Source organism: Nicotiana tabacum, chromosome 12 (genome assembly GCF_000715075.1).
Source record: "Nicotiana tabacum cultivar K326 chromosome 12, ASM71507v2, whole genome shotgun sequence".
In the NCBI taxonomy this organism is placed as follows: Eukaryota; Viridiplantae; Streptophyta; class Magnoliopsida; order Solanales; family Solanaceae; genus Nicotiana; species Nicotiana tabacum.
This window is the reverse complement of record NC_134091.1, coordinates 9883223-9902156: the sequence shown is the minus strand read 5'-3', so window position 1 is coordinate 9902156 and position 18934 is coordinate 9883223. Positions and strand designations below refer to the sequence as shown.

The 18934-nt window shown below is 38.0% G+C and overlaps 1 long non-coding RNA gene across 2 annotated transcripts; it reads right to left on the bottom strand.

Annotated features, from left to right (window-relative positions):
• Nucleotides 1–12251: 12251 nt before the first annotated feature.
• On the bottom strand, nucleotides 12252–14571 carry LOC107783341 (uncharacterized). Of its 2 annotated transcripts, none has more exons than XR_012697530.1 (4): nucleotides 14442–14571; nucleotides 13408–13493; nucleotides 12500–13331; nucleotides 12252–12427 (listed from the first exon to the last, which is right to left on the bottom strand). It is a non-coding gene; the product is annotated as an uncharacterized LOC107783341 (long non-coding RNA). The 2 variants fall into 2 exon arrangements; XR_012697529.1 differs by having other exon boundaries at nucleotides 14478–14571.
• Between the last annotated feature and the right edge of the window lie 4363 nt (nucleotides 14572–18934).

Here is an 18934-nt window from a genome sequence, read left to right as displayed (position 1 = left end):
TCCTTGTTTGCCCATATGCTTTTTGAGTTCATTTTTTTATATATTTTAGTTCTTCTAATGAGTTAGTACATCAAAACTGAAATATTTTCGTTTTTTTAGTTAAAAAAAATTCATTAGTCTCAAAAAATGTAGCATTTATTTAGTTAAACATGTAGCATTTATTTAGGAATAGATTGGCTTTCTGAGTTCTGGAAAAATGGCATTTTAATTAAACATGTAGCATTTATTTAGTCTGAAAAAAAGTGAATTTGTTTTTACTAAAAACTGAAGAAAAAAATAAAAATATTTCAGTTTTGATGTACTAACTCATTAGAAGAACTAAAATATATAAAAAATGAACTCAGAAAGCATATGGACAAACAAGGAAGGAAGAAGAGGAAATGTTTTTTTCAACTTTTACAAAAATATTGCTTTAGAAAATTATTTTTCAATTTTTTTTTCCAATTTTTACAAAAATATTGTTTTAGAAAATATTTTTCAACTTTTTTAAAAGTAATTTTTTTTTTGTAAAAACTGGAAAAAAAATATTTTTATTTTTTAGTAAAAAAAATTCATTTTTTTCCAGACTATGCTACATGTTTAATTAAAACGGAAAAGGGTCAGAAATGCCCTTAACGTATTAGAAATGGCTCAAAAATGCCCTCCTTCCACCTATGGGTTCAAATTTGCCCTTAATGTTAAAATGCTCATCAATGCCATGTCATCTTTCCGTTAAGAGAGGGGCATTTTTAAGCCTAAAAATAATATTAAGAGCAAATTTGAACCCATAGGTGGAAGGAAGACATTTTTGAGCCATTTCTAATACGTTAAGGGCATTTCTGACCCTTTTCCGTTTTAATTAACTAAACTAGTCTGTCTTACACCATATTTGGCTTGATTTGACAGGGCCGATCGTATTAATTTAGTATGTATATTCACTTTCAATCAATTCTTCTACGGCGTGCAACCCGCTCCTCCAATATATTCACTTTCATTTTTGTTGCAGCGTGCAACCCGTTCCTCAATAATATAATTTACTAATTCTTATAAAAGAAATTATTCCACTAAATTCAACAATTAATATGAAATTGCAAGACAACAAGCATATAATAATTATGATTATTTAGAAACAAGCGATGAAAAGTAGCAATTAATTATGGAAACTAAGGAGACAATCTGCTAATAATCAGTGTAAATATAATGAAAGAGAAATAAGAAAATAAAAAGATACAGCAAGTAACTTGTGACTCCACTTAGATTTCAAAAGATGCAGTTTCACCTATTCTTACCAAGTCAAAGTGAAATAAATTCTATTTACCAAAAAGCAGAGAACCTTAAAGTGGCAGAGCCAAATCAAAGGTAAGTTCCATTTCGTAACATAGATAAAATCTCTTACTTTTGATGAGCTATATATATTTGGCAGTCTTTTTCCATGGAAACAACCACCGATGCATTTACTTGACTATTTTCCCACAGCGTCAATGCAGGGGGGCGTCAAAATACAAACTTTGTACTGGAGATCAGCCTGTAAGGTTTCAAAATACTTGATATCATATCAGACCAAGCAAACTTGCAGCAGTAAGTAAAGTATAGATGCTATAAAAAAATGGAAGCCTTAATCATACACATGCTTTAAACCTGGTAATCATCTACAGTAAATTGAACAATTTGTTTAATTTTTAACTTTTCTCGCTTGCTCCGTCAGACAAACTAGCAGCATATCCCTTGGTCTGAATTAAACACTCATAATGTAAACTACTTCATCATTTTCAATTTATGTGAACTTATTTCCTTTTAAATTTTTCATTTTACTTTTAATGGGATGATTTATAGACGCACAAATACCTATGGGTTATTTAGACCACAAGTTTCAAAAGTCTTCCACTATTTCTTAACCTCAATGCCCAAGTTAAATAGGTTCACATAAATTGAAACGGAGAGAGTACTATTCAGCAAGAAAGAAGCAGAGAAGGAAGACATCTATCAGTTGGGAACTATTCTACTAGAAGTAATAACATGGTAGATCAATGAACTCATAAAATGAAAAAGAAGACCTGAAGCTTCAGGTAACAACTGTGAGAAGGCACGAGAGAAAATATGTTATTGATATTGGATGATAAATACAATACAAGAGGTTCCTATTTATAGCTATACACTACAAGGAGATATTACTCCTCTTCCAATGTGGGACAAGACTACACTATACATATCTGTAAACTAACACTCCCCCTCAAGCCGGTGCATACACATCATATGTACCGAGCTTGTTACACATGTAACTAATACGAATACCAGTAAAAGACTTAGTGAAAATATTTGCTAGTTGATCATTCGACTTTACAAACTTTGTAACAATATCTCCTGAAAGTATTTTTTCTCTGACAAAGTGACAGTCGATCTCAATGTGTTTAGTCTTCTCATGGAACACCGGATTTGACGCAATATGAAGAGCAACTTGGTTATCACACACTAGTTCCATCTTGCTGATTTCTCCGAACTTTAACTCCTTGAGCAACTGCTTGACCCAAACTAACTCACACGTCGCCATAACCATGGCCCGATATTCGGCTTCAGCACTAGATCGAGCAACTACATTCCATTTCTTGCTCTTCCACGAGACCAAATTACCTCCTACTAGAACACAATATCCAGACGTAGAACGTCTATCAAAAGATGATCATGCTCAATCAGCATCTGTGTACCCAACAATCTGCTCGTGGCCTCGATCCTCGAATATTAATCCTTTGCCTGGAGCTGACTTTATATACCGAAGAATGCGAACAACTGTATCCCAGTGACTATCACAGGGAGAATCCATAAACTGACTTACTACACTCACCGGAAAAGAAATGTCAGGTCTAGTCACTGTGAGGTAATTCAATTTGCCAACCAACCTCCTATATCTCGTAGGGTCTCTAAGAGGCTCCCCTGTCCAGGCAGAAGCTTAGCATTCGGATCCATAGGAGAGTCAATAGGTCTGCAACCCATCATTGCAGTCTCCTCAAGAATGTCTAAGGCATACTTCCGTTGTGAAATAACAATACCTGAGCTAGACTGAGCGACCTCAATACCTAGAAAATACTTCAATCTGCCCAGATCCTTAGTCTGGAAATGCTGAAAGAGATGTTGCTTCAGATTAGTAATACCATCCTGATCATTACCAGTAATAACAATATCATCAACATAAACCACTAGATAAATACACAGATTAGGAGCAGAATGCCGATAAAATACAGAGTGATCAGCCTCACTACGAGTCATGCCGAACTCCTGAATAATTATGCTGAACTTACCAAACCAAGCTCGAAGGGACTGTTTCAAACCATATAGTGACCTGCTCAATCTGCACACACAACTATTAAACTCCCCCTGAGCAACAAAACCAGGTGGTTGCTCCATATAAACTTCTTTCTCGAGATCACCATGGAGAAAAGCATTCTTAATGTCTAACTGATAAAGAGGCCAATGACGTACATCAGTCATGGACAAAAAGAGACGAACAGATGCTACTTTAGCCACGGGAGAGAAAGTATCACTATAATCAAACCCAAAAATCTGAGTATATCTTTTTGCAACAAGACGAGCCTTAAAACGATCAACCTGGCCATCCGGGCCGACTTTGACTGTATAAACCCAACGACAACCAATAGTAGACTTACCTGCAGGAAGAGGAACAAGCTCCCAAGTGCCACTCGCATATAAAGCAGACATCTCGTTAATCATAGCATGTCGCATCCTGGATGAGATAGTGCCTCACCTGTAGACTTAGGGATAGAAACAGTGGACAAAGAAGATATAAAAGCATAATGAGGTGACGACAGACGATGATAACTTAAACCGACATAGTGGGGATTAGGATTAAGTGTGGATCGTACACCTTTGCGGAGTGCAATTGGTTGACTAAGAGGAGACAAGTATGCAGTAGGTGCAGAATCTGATGCGGGGAGTGAATCACCTGGGCCTGATGCTGGATGTGGACGACGATGATAAATCATTATGTGGAGGAACTGGAGCTATAGGTGGTGGAGCTACAACCGGAGCTGTAGGTGGTGGAACTGGAGCTATAGGTGGTAGAGCTACAACTGGAGCTATAGGTGGTGGAGCTACAACTGGAGCTGTAGGTGGTGGAGCTGGAGTGACTGAATCTCCAAAAGATGAAACTGGTAGTACCTCAGAAATATCTAAGTGATGACCTGAACCTGTGAAGTATGATTGGGTTTCAAAGAAGGTAACATCAGCGGACATAAGGTACCGCTGGAGGTCAGGAGAGTAGCATCGATACCCCTTTTGTGTTCTCGAGAAACCCAGAAATACGCACTTAAGAGCACGAGGAGCTAACTTATCTGTTCCTGGAGTAAGGTTATGGACAAAACAAGTGCTTCCAAAGATACGGGGTGGAAGAGAGAACAAAGGTAAGTGGGGAAACATGACAGAGAATGGAACTTGGTTCTGGATAGCTGAAGATGGCATACGATTAATAAGATAGCAAGATGTAAGAACTGCATCCCCCAAAAAACGCAACGGAGCATGAGATTGTATGAGTAGGGTACGAGCAGTTTCAATAAGATGTCTATTCTTTCTTTCAGCTACCCCATTTTGTTGAGATATGTACGGACAAGATGTTTGATGAATAATCCCATGAGATTTCATAAACTGCTGAAATGGGGAAGACAAATACTCTCGGGTATTATCACTACGAAATGTGTGAATAGAAACCCCAAATTGATTTTGAATTTCAGCGTGGAAGGTCTGAAAAATAGAAAATAGTTCAGATCGATTTTTTATCAAAAATATCCAAGTGCACCTGGAATAATCATCAATGAAATTGACAAAGTAGCGGAATCCCAAGGTGGAACTGACCCGACTAGGACCCCAAACATCTGAATGGACTAAAGTAAAAGGTGACTCTGCTCGATTATCAAGACGCCGAGGGAAATGGGAGCGGGTATGCTTACCGAGCTGACATGACTCACACTCTAGAGCTGACAAGTGAGATAAACCAGATACCATTTTCTGAAATTTTGACAAACTGAGATGTCCCAACCGTTTATGTAATAAATCTAGTGAATCAGTAACAGGACAAGTTGTAGAAGGAAGACAAGATGTGAGTCCATGTGATTTAGCAAGGATAAGGTAATAAAGTCTGTTTGATTCACGTCCGGTACCAATGATCCGTCCCGTACTGCGTTCCTGTATAAAAATATGGTCATCAAGAAATAAAACAGTGCATTTAAGTGATTTGGATAAGCGACTAACAGCTATGAGATTAAAAGGACTATTAGGAACTGTGAAAAGGCACGGGAGAAAATATATTATTGATATTAGATGAACAATACAATACAAGAGGTCCTTATTTATAGCTATACTATACAAGGACATACTACTCTTCTACCAATGTGGGACAATACTACACTATATACATGCTGTAAACTAGCACTCCCCCTCAAGCAGGTGCATACAAATCATATGTACCGAGCTTGTTACATATATAACCAATACGAGGACCAGTGAGAGACTTGGTGAAAATATCTGCAAGTTGATCATTCGACCTCACAAACTTTGTAGCAATCTCTCCTGAAAGTATCTTTTCTCTGATGAAGTGACAATCAATCTCAATATGTTTAGTTCTCTCATGGAACACCGAATTTGATGCAATATGAAGGGCAGCTTGATTTTCGCACACAAGTTCCATCCGACTGATTTTACCAAATTTTAACTCCTTGAGCAATTGTTTTGTCCAGACTAGCTCACATTTTGCCATAGCTATTGCTCGATATTCTGTTTCTGCACTAGACCGAGCAACTACATTCTGTTTCTTGCTCTTCCAGGACACCAAATTTCCTCCTACTAAAACACAATATCCAGACGTAGAACGTCTATCAGAAGGTGATCTTGCCCAATCAGCATCTGAGTATCCAATGATCTGCTCATGACCTCTATCCTCAAAGAGTAACCCATTGCCTGGAGCCGATTTTATATATCGAATAATGCGGACAATTGCATCCCAATGACTATCACAGGGAGAATTCATAAACTGACTTACAACACTCACAGGATAAGAAATGTCGGGTCTAGTCACTGTGAGATAATTTAATTTTCCAACCAGCCGCCTATAGCTTGCAGGATCGCTAAGCGGCTCCCCCTGTCCTGGCATAAGTTTAGAATTCGGATCCATCGGAGTGTCAACAGGTCTGCAACCTATCATCTCCGTCTCCTCAAGAATGTCTAAAGCATATTTTCTTTGAGAAATAACAATACCTGAGCTAGACTGGGCAACCTCAATACCTAGAAAGTACTTCAATCTGCCTAGATCCTTAGTTTGGAAGTGCTAGAAGAGATGCTGCTTCAGATTGATAATACCATCCTGATCATTGCCAGTAATAACAATATCATCAACATAGACTACTAGATAAATACAGAGAGTTGAAGAAGAGTGCCGATAAAACACAAAGTGATCAGCTTCACTACGAATCATGCCAAACTCCTAGATAACCGTGCTGAACTTACCAAACCAGGCTCGAGGAGACTGCTTTAGACCATAAAGTGACCGACGCAAGCGACATACAAGGCCACAAGACTCCCCCTAAGCAACAAAACCAGGTGATTGCTCCATATAAACCTCATCCTCAAGATCACCGTGAAGAAAAGCATTTTTAATGTCCAGCTGATAGAGGGGCCAATGACGAACCGCAGCCATGGATAGAAAAAGGCGGACTGAAGCCACTTTAGCCACGGGAGAGAAGGTATCACTGTAATCGAGCTCAAATATCTGAGTATATCCTTTGGCAACAAGACGGGCCTTAAGTCGATCAATCTGTCCATCGGGACCAACTTTGACTGCATAAACCCAACGACAACCAACAGTAGATTTACCTGAGGGAAGAGGAACAAGCTCCCAAGTACCACTTGTATGTAAAGCAGACATCTCGTCACTCATAGCTTGTCGCCATCCTGGATGAGACAACGCTTCACCTGTAGACTTACGGATGGAAACCAAGGACAAAGAAGATATAAAAGCATAATGGGGAGATGACAGACGATGATAGCTCAAACCGATATAATGAGGATTAGGGTTAAGTGTTGTCCGTATACCTTTCCGAAGTGCAATCGGTGTACTAGGAGCAGGGTCCGCAGCAGGAGCAGGGTCAGGTGCAGGACGAGAAGCAGTTGGGCCTGATGGAAGACGCAAACGGCGATGATAAGTCAAGAGTGGTGTTCCTGTGGCTAGGGAACTAGGGAGAACAACACTAGACTCATCAACGGTTGGTATGGATGAAACCTCTGTGGTCGAAGGTGGAGGAGGAGCTATAGTAAACTCCTCAAAGGTCGGTATAGGTAAGACCTCAGATATATCATGGTGGTCAGCAGAGGTAAAGAAAGGTTTAGACTAAAAAAATGTGACGTCAGCTGACATAAGGTACCTACGAAGATCTGGAGAATAACAACGATATCCCTTCTGAACACGAGAATAACCAAGGAAGACACACTTGAGAGAACGAAGAGCTAACTTATCTTTCCCAGGGGCTAAGTTATGAACAAAATACGTGCTCCCAAAAACACGAGGTGGAAGAGAGTATAAGGGTGACTGGGGAAACAATACTGAATGTGGAATCTGATTCTTAATGGGAGATGAAGGCATCCGATTAATCAAATAACAAGTTGTGAGAACTGCATCACCCCAAAAATGCAACGGAACACGAGATTCAATTAGAAGTGTGCGAGCAGTCTCAATAAGGTGCCTATTCTTTCTCTCAGCAACCCCATTTTGCTGAGGGGTATAAGGACAAGATGTCTGATGAATAATTCCTTGAGAAGTCATAAACTGCTGAAATTGAGAAGATAAATATTCTAAGGCATTATCACTGCGAAAAATGCGAATAGAAACACCAAATTGGTTTTTGATTTCAGCACAGAAACTCTGGAATATAGAAAATAACTCAGAACGATCTTTCATTAAGAAAAGCCAAGTACATCTTGAATAATCATCAATAAAACTGACAAAATAACGAAATCCCAAGGATGAACTGACTCTACTAGGACCCCATATATCAGAATGAACTAAGGAGAAGACAGACTCTGCATGACTCTCAACACTACGCGAAAAGGAGGCTCGGGTATGTTTCCCAAGTTGACACGACTCACAATCTAATGTAGACAAACTAGATAAACTAGGCACCATCTTCTGAAGTTTGGATAAACTCGGATATCCTAAACGTCTGTGGATTAGATCTGGAGGATCTGTAACTAGACATGTTGTGGAAGGACTGAGTGAGTTAAGGTAGTAAAGGCCTTCTGATTCACGTCATGTACCAATTATCTGTCCCGCACTGCGGTCCTGCATAATAAAAGAATCGTCAATAAAATATATACCACAATGGAGGGCACCAGTCAAACGACTAACAGATGCAAGACTAAAAGGACAGCTAGGGACATAAAGAATGGAATCTAGGGTGATAGAAGACAAGAGATTAGCTTGTCCAACTCCTTTTGCCTTAGTTTGACATCCATTGGCTAAAGTAACAGTGGGAAGAGACTGTGATTATACAATATTTGACAAAAGTGATATATTACCGGAGATGTGATCAGAAGCGCCGGAGTCCATGACCCATGAGCCAAGAGTGCTAGACTGGGAAACACAAGCAAAAGAATTACCAGAAACAGAAGTATCAGTCTGAGCAACTGAGGCTACTTGTGGAGATGTCTGCTTACTTGCTCGATACTGAAGGAGCTCATTATATCTTTCTTTAGATAAAGAAAATCCTTGGTTACCTGGAGTCTCGGTCTGAGCAATGTAAGCATTTTTGGGTGGACGACCATGTAAGGAATAGCATATTTCACGAGTGTGTCCAAGTTTGTGACAATAAGAACACTTGGGTCTAGATCTTCCAAAACGACCTCCTCCTCGTCTATGCTCCATAGTTTGAGATGCCCGAACATCCATTGTCTGGGATGCAAGAAGATTACTGGTGGACTTGGTGCTGCAGCAAGGCGGAGTAATCGAGAGAATAATTCATCAACTGTCGGGACAGACGGACTAGCCAAAATCTGGTCGCGTACTGAATCAAGATCATTAGGAAGTCCAGCGAGGGTAAGAACGAGAAACATCTTCTGTCGCTGCTCTTGTTGTTTTTCCACACTAGCAGAAACTGGCATCAACTTCTCAAATTCCTCCATGACTGCCTGTACTTGACCCAAGTAAGTAGACATATCCAATTCCTGCTTCTTTAAGTTTGTCATCCGTGATATCACATCATAGAAGCGAGATATGTCATTAGTGTATAAGGTGCGTGCCTTTGCCCAAACCAAATAACATGTCTGGAATGGACGAAACAAGGGCATCAACTTGGAATCAATAGATCGCCACAAGATGCTACATAACTGAGCATCGATTTTTGCCCAAAGTGCTCTTGCCTTTTCATCTCCATCGCTAGACTGTTTGATTAGATGATCTTGAACACCTTGACCTCTACACCATAACTCGACAGTTGAAACCCAAGCTAAGTAGTTTGAACCTCCTATTAAAGGTTCCGAGGTAATAATAGCACTAGAGCTTCCAGAACTCATGTTTCTAGACCCAAAAGCATCAAATCCCAAAGACATTATTGCAAATTATTACCAAATAGGAGAAAGAATCAACTGTAATCCACTGAAACAGTGTACGGAAACACAGAAACAGAATACTGAAAAATTGTAGCTGCTGGAATCTACTGTAGCTGTCGGAATAGGTCTGTAGCTACCGGAAAAAAACTCAAAGTTGTCGGAATGAAATGAAAACAGTAGGGGTAGGATCGAAATTACCAGGCGACCCAACTGTTCTGAAGGAAGATTTTCAAAAAATGGCCGGAAGTGGTCGTACGCGCCGGCGCGTGAGCTCACGCGCGTGAGCTTCTGGTGGCGCGTGGAGGCGCGTGAGGAGGCTGCTGCCGGAGTTTTTCACTGGAGTTTGGTCGCCGGACAGTGACGACTCTTGTGGTGGTGTTGGATTTTGCACAACACTGACAGAAATGAAGCAGATAGAAAACAGCCTTAAAAAAGTACTGATTTCTCTTTCCCGGAATCGCTAGAATTTATGCACAGCGATAAGTCTCTCACAATTGCTCTGATACCATGTGAAAAGGCACGGGAAAAAATATGTTATTGATATTAGATGAACAATACAATACAAGAGGTCCTTATTTATAGCTATACTATACAAGGACATACTACTCTTCTACCAATGTGGAACAATACTACACTATATACATGTTGTAAACTAACAGGAACATAAAGGACTGAATCTAAAGGTAAGGAAGAAAGTGGGCTTGCTTGACCTATTGCAGTTGCCATGGTTTGAGACCCATTGGCCATTGTGACTTTTGGAAGAGATTGAGAATACGAAATAATAGTGAAAAGAGATTTGTTACCAGAAATATGATCGGATGCACCTGAATCAATGACCCAAGACTCAGGGGATGAAGATTGGGAGAAACAAGTCACGCTATTACCTGTTTGAACAACATAAGCTATCTCAGAAGATGTCTGCTTACATGCTTTATACTGAAGGAACTCAATATAATCTGCTAAAAAAACCATCCGACTATTTAAAGCATCGGTTCCCATGTCGCTACAATTTGGAAAGGTCACTGTTCACGCCGGAAAAATATATAAGTGGTCAGAATTTGATTTGAATTAGATGGGTAGGCTCGGAATTTTGAGAAGAGCACACTGTCCTGGAGAAACTTCACAAAAAATGGCCGGAAAGTGGCCGGAACTCTCGCTGGAAAAGTTGTTGCCGGCACGTGGAGGAGCGTGGCGGCTTTTCTGCCGGATAAAATTTCAGAGGTTGGTCGTCGGTGGGTGATCTACCTCGTGGTGGTGTTGGTTTTGGCACAACACCAACAGAAAGTGACTTTCACTTAGACAAGCCTTAGGTCACCGGAAAAATTGCACGATGACTAAGTTCTTTCTTCCCGGTTAACGCTGGAATGACGCACAACGATCTTTTCTTACTAATGCTCTGATACCATGTGAGAAGGCACGGGAGAAAATATGTTATTGTCTTATTGATATTGGATGATAAATACAATACAAGAGGTCCCTATTTATAGCTATACACTATAAGGAGATATTACTCCTCTTCCAATGTGGGACAAGACTACACTATACATATCTGTAAACTAACAACAACGAATCCATTACTTGAACACTAGAAAATCATTTTTTTGCTAATAAAGAATATTTAAAAATATGTTAGCTATAAAATTGGTCCTCTTGTGCAATGCAGGTGGAGAGCTATAGTTCAATTTGATCAAAGATAAGATTTGTGTACTTGGGGTACCTTTTTGCAATGATACATGATTTATTTTTTGCTAAAGAACCAGTGCATTTTATGGTAAATCAGAAAATTAGTATAACTTAATAATGGTGTTTACTGACTCGGCAAGATTTACTCATGGAAGCTTTTAATAAATCTTGAATCAAACCAAGAATCTATAACTGAGATCATGGGCAATGCTAGTCAAGCTCTACTAGTTTGCTACATATTGTAAAGCCATAACCTTAAACGTAGTGGTGACATAGTAAGGAAGACAAACCTCTACATAAAAATGTAAATAGATTCAATTTGGTTACAACAATTTTGAATCTTTGGCTATAATCGAAGCAAAGCATGAATGACTAAACTTGTACTGGGGAAGACTTCAAGCAAACAACTTAAAACTTTACAGTAACAAGCAAAGTAGTTCACGACTATTATAAACAATTTGGAAATCTTTTCATAACCAATGTGGGCAAATAAATTATTTTTACAGTTTCCTGCATATATGACCATATTTTAGGAAACAAAAGGGTCCAAAAATATTACCCTAATTGTTGGCTGGAACTTGAGATTGGTATGTTAAGACATGCATCGGAATAAAAAATTTCAGCCTCTGGAGATGCACGCGGGAAACTCGTCAACTTTGTGGTGATATTACTTTCTTCGCAGGAACAAAAGTCTCTCAATGGCTTAATTATGATCCTTACCAAAGATGGAGTGCGAGCAAGCAATAACTTTATAAAAAGCAGTTCAGTTTTTGAACCCTTAAACCAACGTATGACCACACGTTTGAGCTTGTTGAGCGATCGGTCCAAGCAGGCTGGTGTGTTCAAATATTTTGAAACTGCTTCAGCATTGTCGCTGGTAGAACGGACCTAATGGTGTAAAATATTTGAGCTTCTTTGAGCTTTTGAGGTTCACATATATGAAGTTGCAAAAATGAACCAAACTCATACATGTATCTAGTGTATGACCACATAATTTTTCATTACTAACCCTAATCTCAAGTTCACTCAAATTGGGGAGACTCTTAATTAACTGTAGAGCGCCAGAAGTTGGACTGAATTTGTCAAAGTCCACATAGAATGATAGACGCCACAAGCAGTTGAGCGCGCGAGAACGCATCTTAGGAACTGTATCTGCACCACAAAGCTTTGGAGAAATAAAACAATAAGAAACACATCACTATAAGATATCCAAGTAAATAAATTGTCTGTTTCTTACCTCGAGGAAAAATGAATCCAAATTAAGTTCCTCAATTGTAGGTGCCAAGCTAAAAAGAAGCTTTTCCAAAGTTGATCTTTCATCATGAATCAGATTATCCACCACTTTGTCATATCTAAGGATTAATACTCTCAATTTTTTGCAGTTCATAAAGCAATTTAGCACGAGATAGTGAACATCATGAGCAGACAATAACTCCAATGATGGTGAAATAATGTTCAGGTATTGAGTACCATCACAGTGTAACAAGTCCAAACAGATGAGACGGGGGGCTTTGATAACACAACACTCAGTGCGTGTGGTTGGCATAATGGTTACTCCTTCCAGGTGGAAGGCTTCAAGATTTGGAAAGCAAAGAAAAGAATTAGGTGGTTTGAAGACACCGTTGCAGAAGTACAAAGATGTCAGGGTTGGACAATTAAATACATAAGAATGCTTTTATAAGTACTATAAACTGGCAGTAAAAGAGATAGCTCCTTGACACCATTTCTGGGGACATAAAGCATCCATCTATCGATATCTGCATATGAAGTCGAAAGTGCTACTGGAATTTGAAGGTCAAAATTCAGAATGTCTCCAAGGCGGAGTAAGAGAATCTCATCTACTGTTTGTTTAAAGAAAGCTGGAGTTTGTACTGCTAAGCTATCAAAGAAGTGGTCATACAGCAGCAGACTTGGAACCATGACCCAAATAAATCTCCATTTTCTGGACAAGACACAAGTTCTTGCACCATCTTTAGGCGGCAAGAGCTCAACGATACTAGCTAAAATATGTCTTGGAAGATCACTGATTCTATCTTGTTTGCCCCCTTCAACATCAGCTCTCTTTCTATCTGTTAGAAGAATTTAGAATTTAGTATCCAAAAAAAAAAAAAAAAGAGAAAAGATGGAGAGAATTATATTGTATACCTTGGGTACTCATGCTGATTCTTACGGTTAGAACAGAGCAGAAAGTGCCTTTTTCTTCTGCTATTTGCTTTTCAACTTGCCCTAATCTGTACAACAAAGAGGCCCAATTCACCATCCCCGACATTAATCGAACAGCTAAAGAGAATGTAAAATAATAAGAGTGAAAGAGTTATAGCCTATTTGCCCACGCTTCTTTTTGGCCAAAAGTGCTTTTTTTGTTGCCAAATGTACTTTTTTCTAAAGTTAAAGGTGTTTGGCCAAGATTTAAGAGGGATAAAAAGTGCTTTTGAGCGGGAGCAGTAGTTTTTGAGAAGCATAAAAAATTAGCTTCTCCCCAAAAGCATTTTTGAGAAAAATATACTAAAAAATACGGTATAAAAGCTCAACCAAATACTAATTACTGCTCAAAAGTAGTATTTTTCAAATTAAGTAGTCAAACACAGACTGTTTATCGCCAAAAGTACATTTTTGAAAAACGCTCTGATTTTATAAGCTTGGCCAAACAGGCTATTAGTGGGGAAATGTGGAGAAATGTGTATTATGAATTCTAAGAGATTGAGTTCAGTTAGAATCATAGTATTCAGAGCATCAAGTGTCTTTTTCTTATGCTATCTGCCTTTCGAGGGGAGACAGTGTTGAGCAGGGACAGAGCAAGAGAGCTGCGTGCGGGTTCGGCCGAACCCAATAGCTTTGGTTCAAATCATGTATTTATTTTAAAAAATCCATTGAATATGTATAAATTATTATTTTAGAACCCAGTAACTTAAAACAATTAAAATCCCGAACACATAAGCTTAAAATTATGGCTCTGCCTCTAGTGTTGAGTGGCAATTTAAGTGAAGACGCTAAGTTATAGCCTCAATTAGGGGAACCAGATGCTAATCTCATCTTGCCCTAATATGTACAGAAAAGACGCCCGAATGATACATTTTTTTTTGAAAAAGAAAAAACGGCTAGTATTCTACAGGGGATCAAGCTTCAACTTCGTTCCTTTGACATTGGAGTATGTAAAATAATCAGAGTTAAAGACTTACTGAGGAAATGTGGAGAGATTTGAGTATGAAATTTACCAGAGATTGATGATTCCAGGAGGCAAGCAAGCACCGCAGACAACGAAAGCATAGTTCGGACAAGTTTGAACGACTGAAAGAGTTTCTAAGAATTTCCAGAAGTTGGGCCGGTGCAGTAAAAGATATGGGCTACATTCATAATTTGGGCTACGGATAAATTAATTGCACGGGCGCCCTATTTGGTAGCCCCATTTAACCTATACCCACTTTCTTCTTCTTTTTCGGGTGACCGTGATTGTATATGGTGTTTGTGAACATATTTAAAGGTAGTTTATGATTTTTATAGTGGTGAACTGTTATGACACTTTATTTTTTACTATTGCTTAGGGTTTCTACTTCATTCTTTTTTTTAATTGCAAAATGGGTTTGTTAGATTTATTGTTGTTTTGACAAATTGATGATTGAGGTTTGTTCTTGATGGTATTTGGAGGATATGTTTCAAATTTGAGCTCATTTGAAGTAGATTTAGATATTAAATCGTATATTGAATTATTATTATTCGAAGAACAAATTTCTGTTTCTGGGCCTGCACTTCAGGCCTATTTGGCCTTAAGTGAATTGAATTGTTAGTTGCACTTCAGGCCTTTTGGCCTTAAGTGCATCTGAAGTGCAATTTTTCACTTCAGACTTATTGGTCTTAAGTAGGGGTGGCATGTAGGCCGGTCCGGGCCCTAAATGGGTCAAGTGGGTCGGTCCAAACGGTCCTGGTCCCGGTCTCGAGCCGGTCCCTAACTAAATGGGCCAAACGGTCCCGGGCTAAACGGTTCTTTTCTAGGAACCGGCCCGGGACCACGAACTCATGGTCCCGGGCTAAACGGGCTAAGTGGGCCCAATGGCTAAAAATATTAATTTTTTTAAAAAAAATTATAATTGAAATTAGGGTCAGAAGGGAAACTATAGGGTAAGAACATAACATTTACCATTTTTGCCAATTCTTCCCGATCTTTTTTTTGGATCATAATATAAAATACCACCGGTAACAGTTTTAATTTTCGGTTGAAATTGATTTGAGTCAGTACTAGGATCAGCCTGAGTAGGACTAGGTACACTTTTTTCCTCGCCCAAAGCTTTCAGACGTTCATAACTGATTCTATCTCGAGGGTGTTTTCTTTATATGTCTAGCCAAAGTTCCTCCCCATCTCCCCCCGCGATCCAAAAAATTTAAAAGCTAACTCCGTACCACAAATTTTATACTTAGCCTTATTTTCTGGAACTAGTTGAGTAAAAAATGGCCAAACAGGAGATGTTTTCGTCCGTTTGATAGGTTGTTTAGAAAAAGTAGGGGCAGTAACATGAGTATTAGATGAGGCATCATTTGGATTAGTAGGGTTATAACTAGTTAGGTTAACATCAAGAGCAGAACTAGTGGATGTATCATCATCCGGTTGAGTTTCATCAAGATCAATTTCCTCATCATCATTTTCATTAACAGTATTATAATTATTAGAATAAAGAGCATTCATTAATTTATGGTCTAGTTGTTCACCGGGTGCAATATTATGGCAAAATTAATTATCGGTAAATTATAATAAACTATTATCGTTATCAAAAATAGCAGGTGTAGGACGGATATGAGATTTGGTTCGGGGAGCCGGGGGCAGGGGAGGAGGAACAACATGACCACTAGATTCACCACTCTTGAATTTTCCCTTATGTTTACTAATTTTTTTTTAAGGAAGTCATCTTAATAAATCAAGTAATAGCAAATAAATAAAACAAACAAAACTATAATATTAAAACTTAAGAGTTGGAACGAGTTTACCGAATTGACGAACAACTTGTTGAAAATTGATTATCGTTGAAGACTTGAAGACTTCAATTCACTAACTTCACAATTTTTTCACAAATTGTAACAATAAAGTAAGCAATAGTAGCAAGAATAGAAGAAAATTAGAGAGAGATTGTGATAGATTGATATTGATTTTGTAAGAAAAATAAAAGAATGAGGGGGTATTTATAGTTGAAAATAGGAAAAAAGTATAATTATAAAAAGTTTGGGGTTAAAACAAAGTTGGGGGGTTAAATGGCTATTTTGTAAATAGCCGACGGCTATTTTTGACAGCCCAACGACTGTTTTTTATTTTTTATTTTAAATTTGACCACCGGGACCGTTTGGACCGCCAAGGACCGATCCGGTCCCTTGGCGGGCCAAACGGTCGCAAGTCCCTATCGATCCCAACGCATAGAACCGGCCCGCGAGACCGGCCTAGGCCCATTAAAATCGGTCCTACCGGTCCTGGCCTGCGGTCCCGGACCGACTCACTTGCCACCCTTAGCCTTAAGTATAGGAAAACGTTTGTTGCACTTCAGACCTTTTGGCCTTAAGTGCATCTAAAGTGCTATTTTTCAGTTCAGACTTATTGGCCTTAAGTGCATGAAACCATTGGTTACACTTCAGACCTATTTGGCCTTAAGTGCATTTGAAGTGCAATTTTTCACTTTAGACTTATTGGCCTTAAGTGAAGGAAAACGTTTGTTGTACTTCAGACTTTTTGACCTTAAGTGCATCTGAAGTACAATTTTTCACTTCAGACTTATTGGCCTTAAGTGCATGAAACCATTGGTTGCACTTCAGACCTATTTGGTATTAAGTGCATCTGAAGTGCAAATTTTTCACTTCAGACTAATTTTTTTAACTTCAGACCCGATAAGTTTAAAGTTGATCGTAAAGTGGGTAGGCTTGCAAAATATTTTGCAAAGTGGGTATAGGTTCAATTGTGACCTTAAAACCGGGTATAGATACAAAAGCGGGTCTGTAGGCCCAGGTTTGACTGTTTCTATTTATCACTTTCTTTCGTTTTCTTATGGAGTGGTTCGGGAACTTACGAATTATCGGGAGAAATTAAAAAATAGCCATATTTACAAGTTGTAATTGAAAAATAGCCACAGTTTCAAAAATAATCAAAATTTAACCACTTTTCTTGTAAAGATAAATCTGAACGAAAACACTACTCAAAATCCGAAAAATATTCCAGCATAATATACTGGAGTTCCATTATAATATACCGGTCCAGCATAATATGCTGGAAGTTCATATACATGTGCTCCAATCTCTAGTATATTATGCTGGAGCTTTCCGCGTGTTGGAGTTCCAGCATAATATGTTGTAAGTTCATATACAGGTGCACCAATCTCTAGTATATTATGCTGGACCGGTCCGTGTTGCAGTAAAATAATAATTATTTTTTAATGACTTTGCAAACCCTGACTATTTTAAAATTATCGGTCCGAAAACTGGCTAGCCCGTGCTATTTTTACCGAATTATCAGGTTGATTAAGTAGTATAAATATGGACACTAATACAAATTATAGTCTTTTTCATGTTTTCCTATTCAGCTATAGACCTTTTCATTTATTACGTCATTTATGCCATCAGTAGTTCTTACTTCAAATATAGGCGTCTCCTGTATACATAGCATTTTCTATCAATTAGCGCTTACAATTTTTTTTTTTTTTTTTTTTTGCTTATGTGTTATATTCTAGCTTGAAGACTAATAAGTTGCAATATCACCATTGCATGTATAGTCAATTAGTTAATCAGAAAAGATCCATGTCTCACCTACGATGTCAATCAGAAAAGATCTTCAATTTGATTAGCCTATAAATTAATGAGAAAATTTTATTATAATCACCATTGAGTCTATAGTCAATTAGTCATAGGCGGCTCTAATGTTAAGAGGTAAGGACTAAGGCTTATGCTTTCTTTAGGCCCCAAATTTGGGAGCTCCATTTTAAAAAAATAATATAGATTTATAGGTATTTAAAAAATAATATTTAATACTTTTAATATAAAAGTAGAGTTTTTAATATAAAAAGAAAGAAAACTTTTTTTATATATAAATAAAGTAATAATTTAACTTACTTAAAAATGGGTAGATGAATTTGACTTACTTAAAAATGGGTAGATGGATAGTTTTTCAACGTTCCAATTTTTTACTTTTTACTCCTTTATTAGATAACGTGTAAAAATTTTACTCTCCCTTTCTTACTTTGTTCAAGTTAATCTTTCTTTTTTCCTAGTCTCTTCGTATTCAAAACCCCTACGAATTTTTGTCTTTCTCTTTATTATTCTTACTCACATTCTTTCTCCAAGATTTTATTAGTTTAAGTGTTCAACAATACTTTTAACCTTTCAATAGTTATATACTTCTATTGCTCTATAATATCTTATCTAAACTCAACAATATCTCAAGAAAGACTAAATGAGTTGTCTATAATATCAATTGAAAAAGAATTATTAGAAAAACTCGATTATAAAAAAGATCATTAACAACTTTATATCTTAAAAAGCTAGAAGATTAAATTTCAAATAAAAATATATCGTTAACTTCCTTTTAAAAATTTAGGCCTCGTATTAAATTTCACGACAGAGCCGCCCCTGTTAGTCACCTCCAGTCCTACTAACAACCCTTTATTCCACTCTTAACAAAAACATTTGTGCTCCCCAAATCCAAATA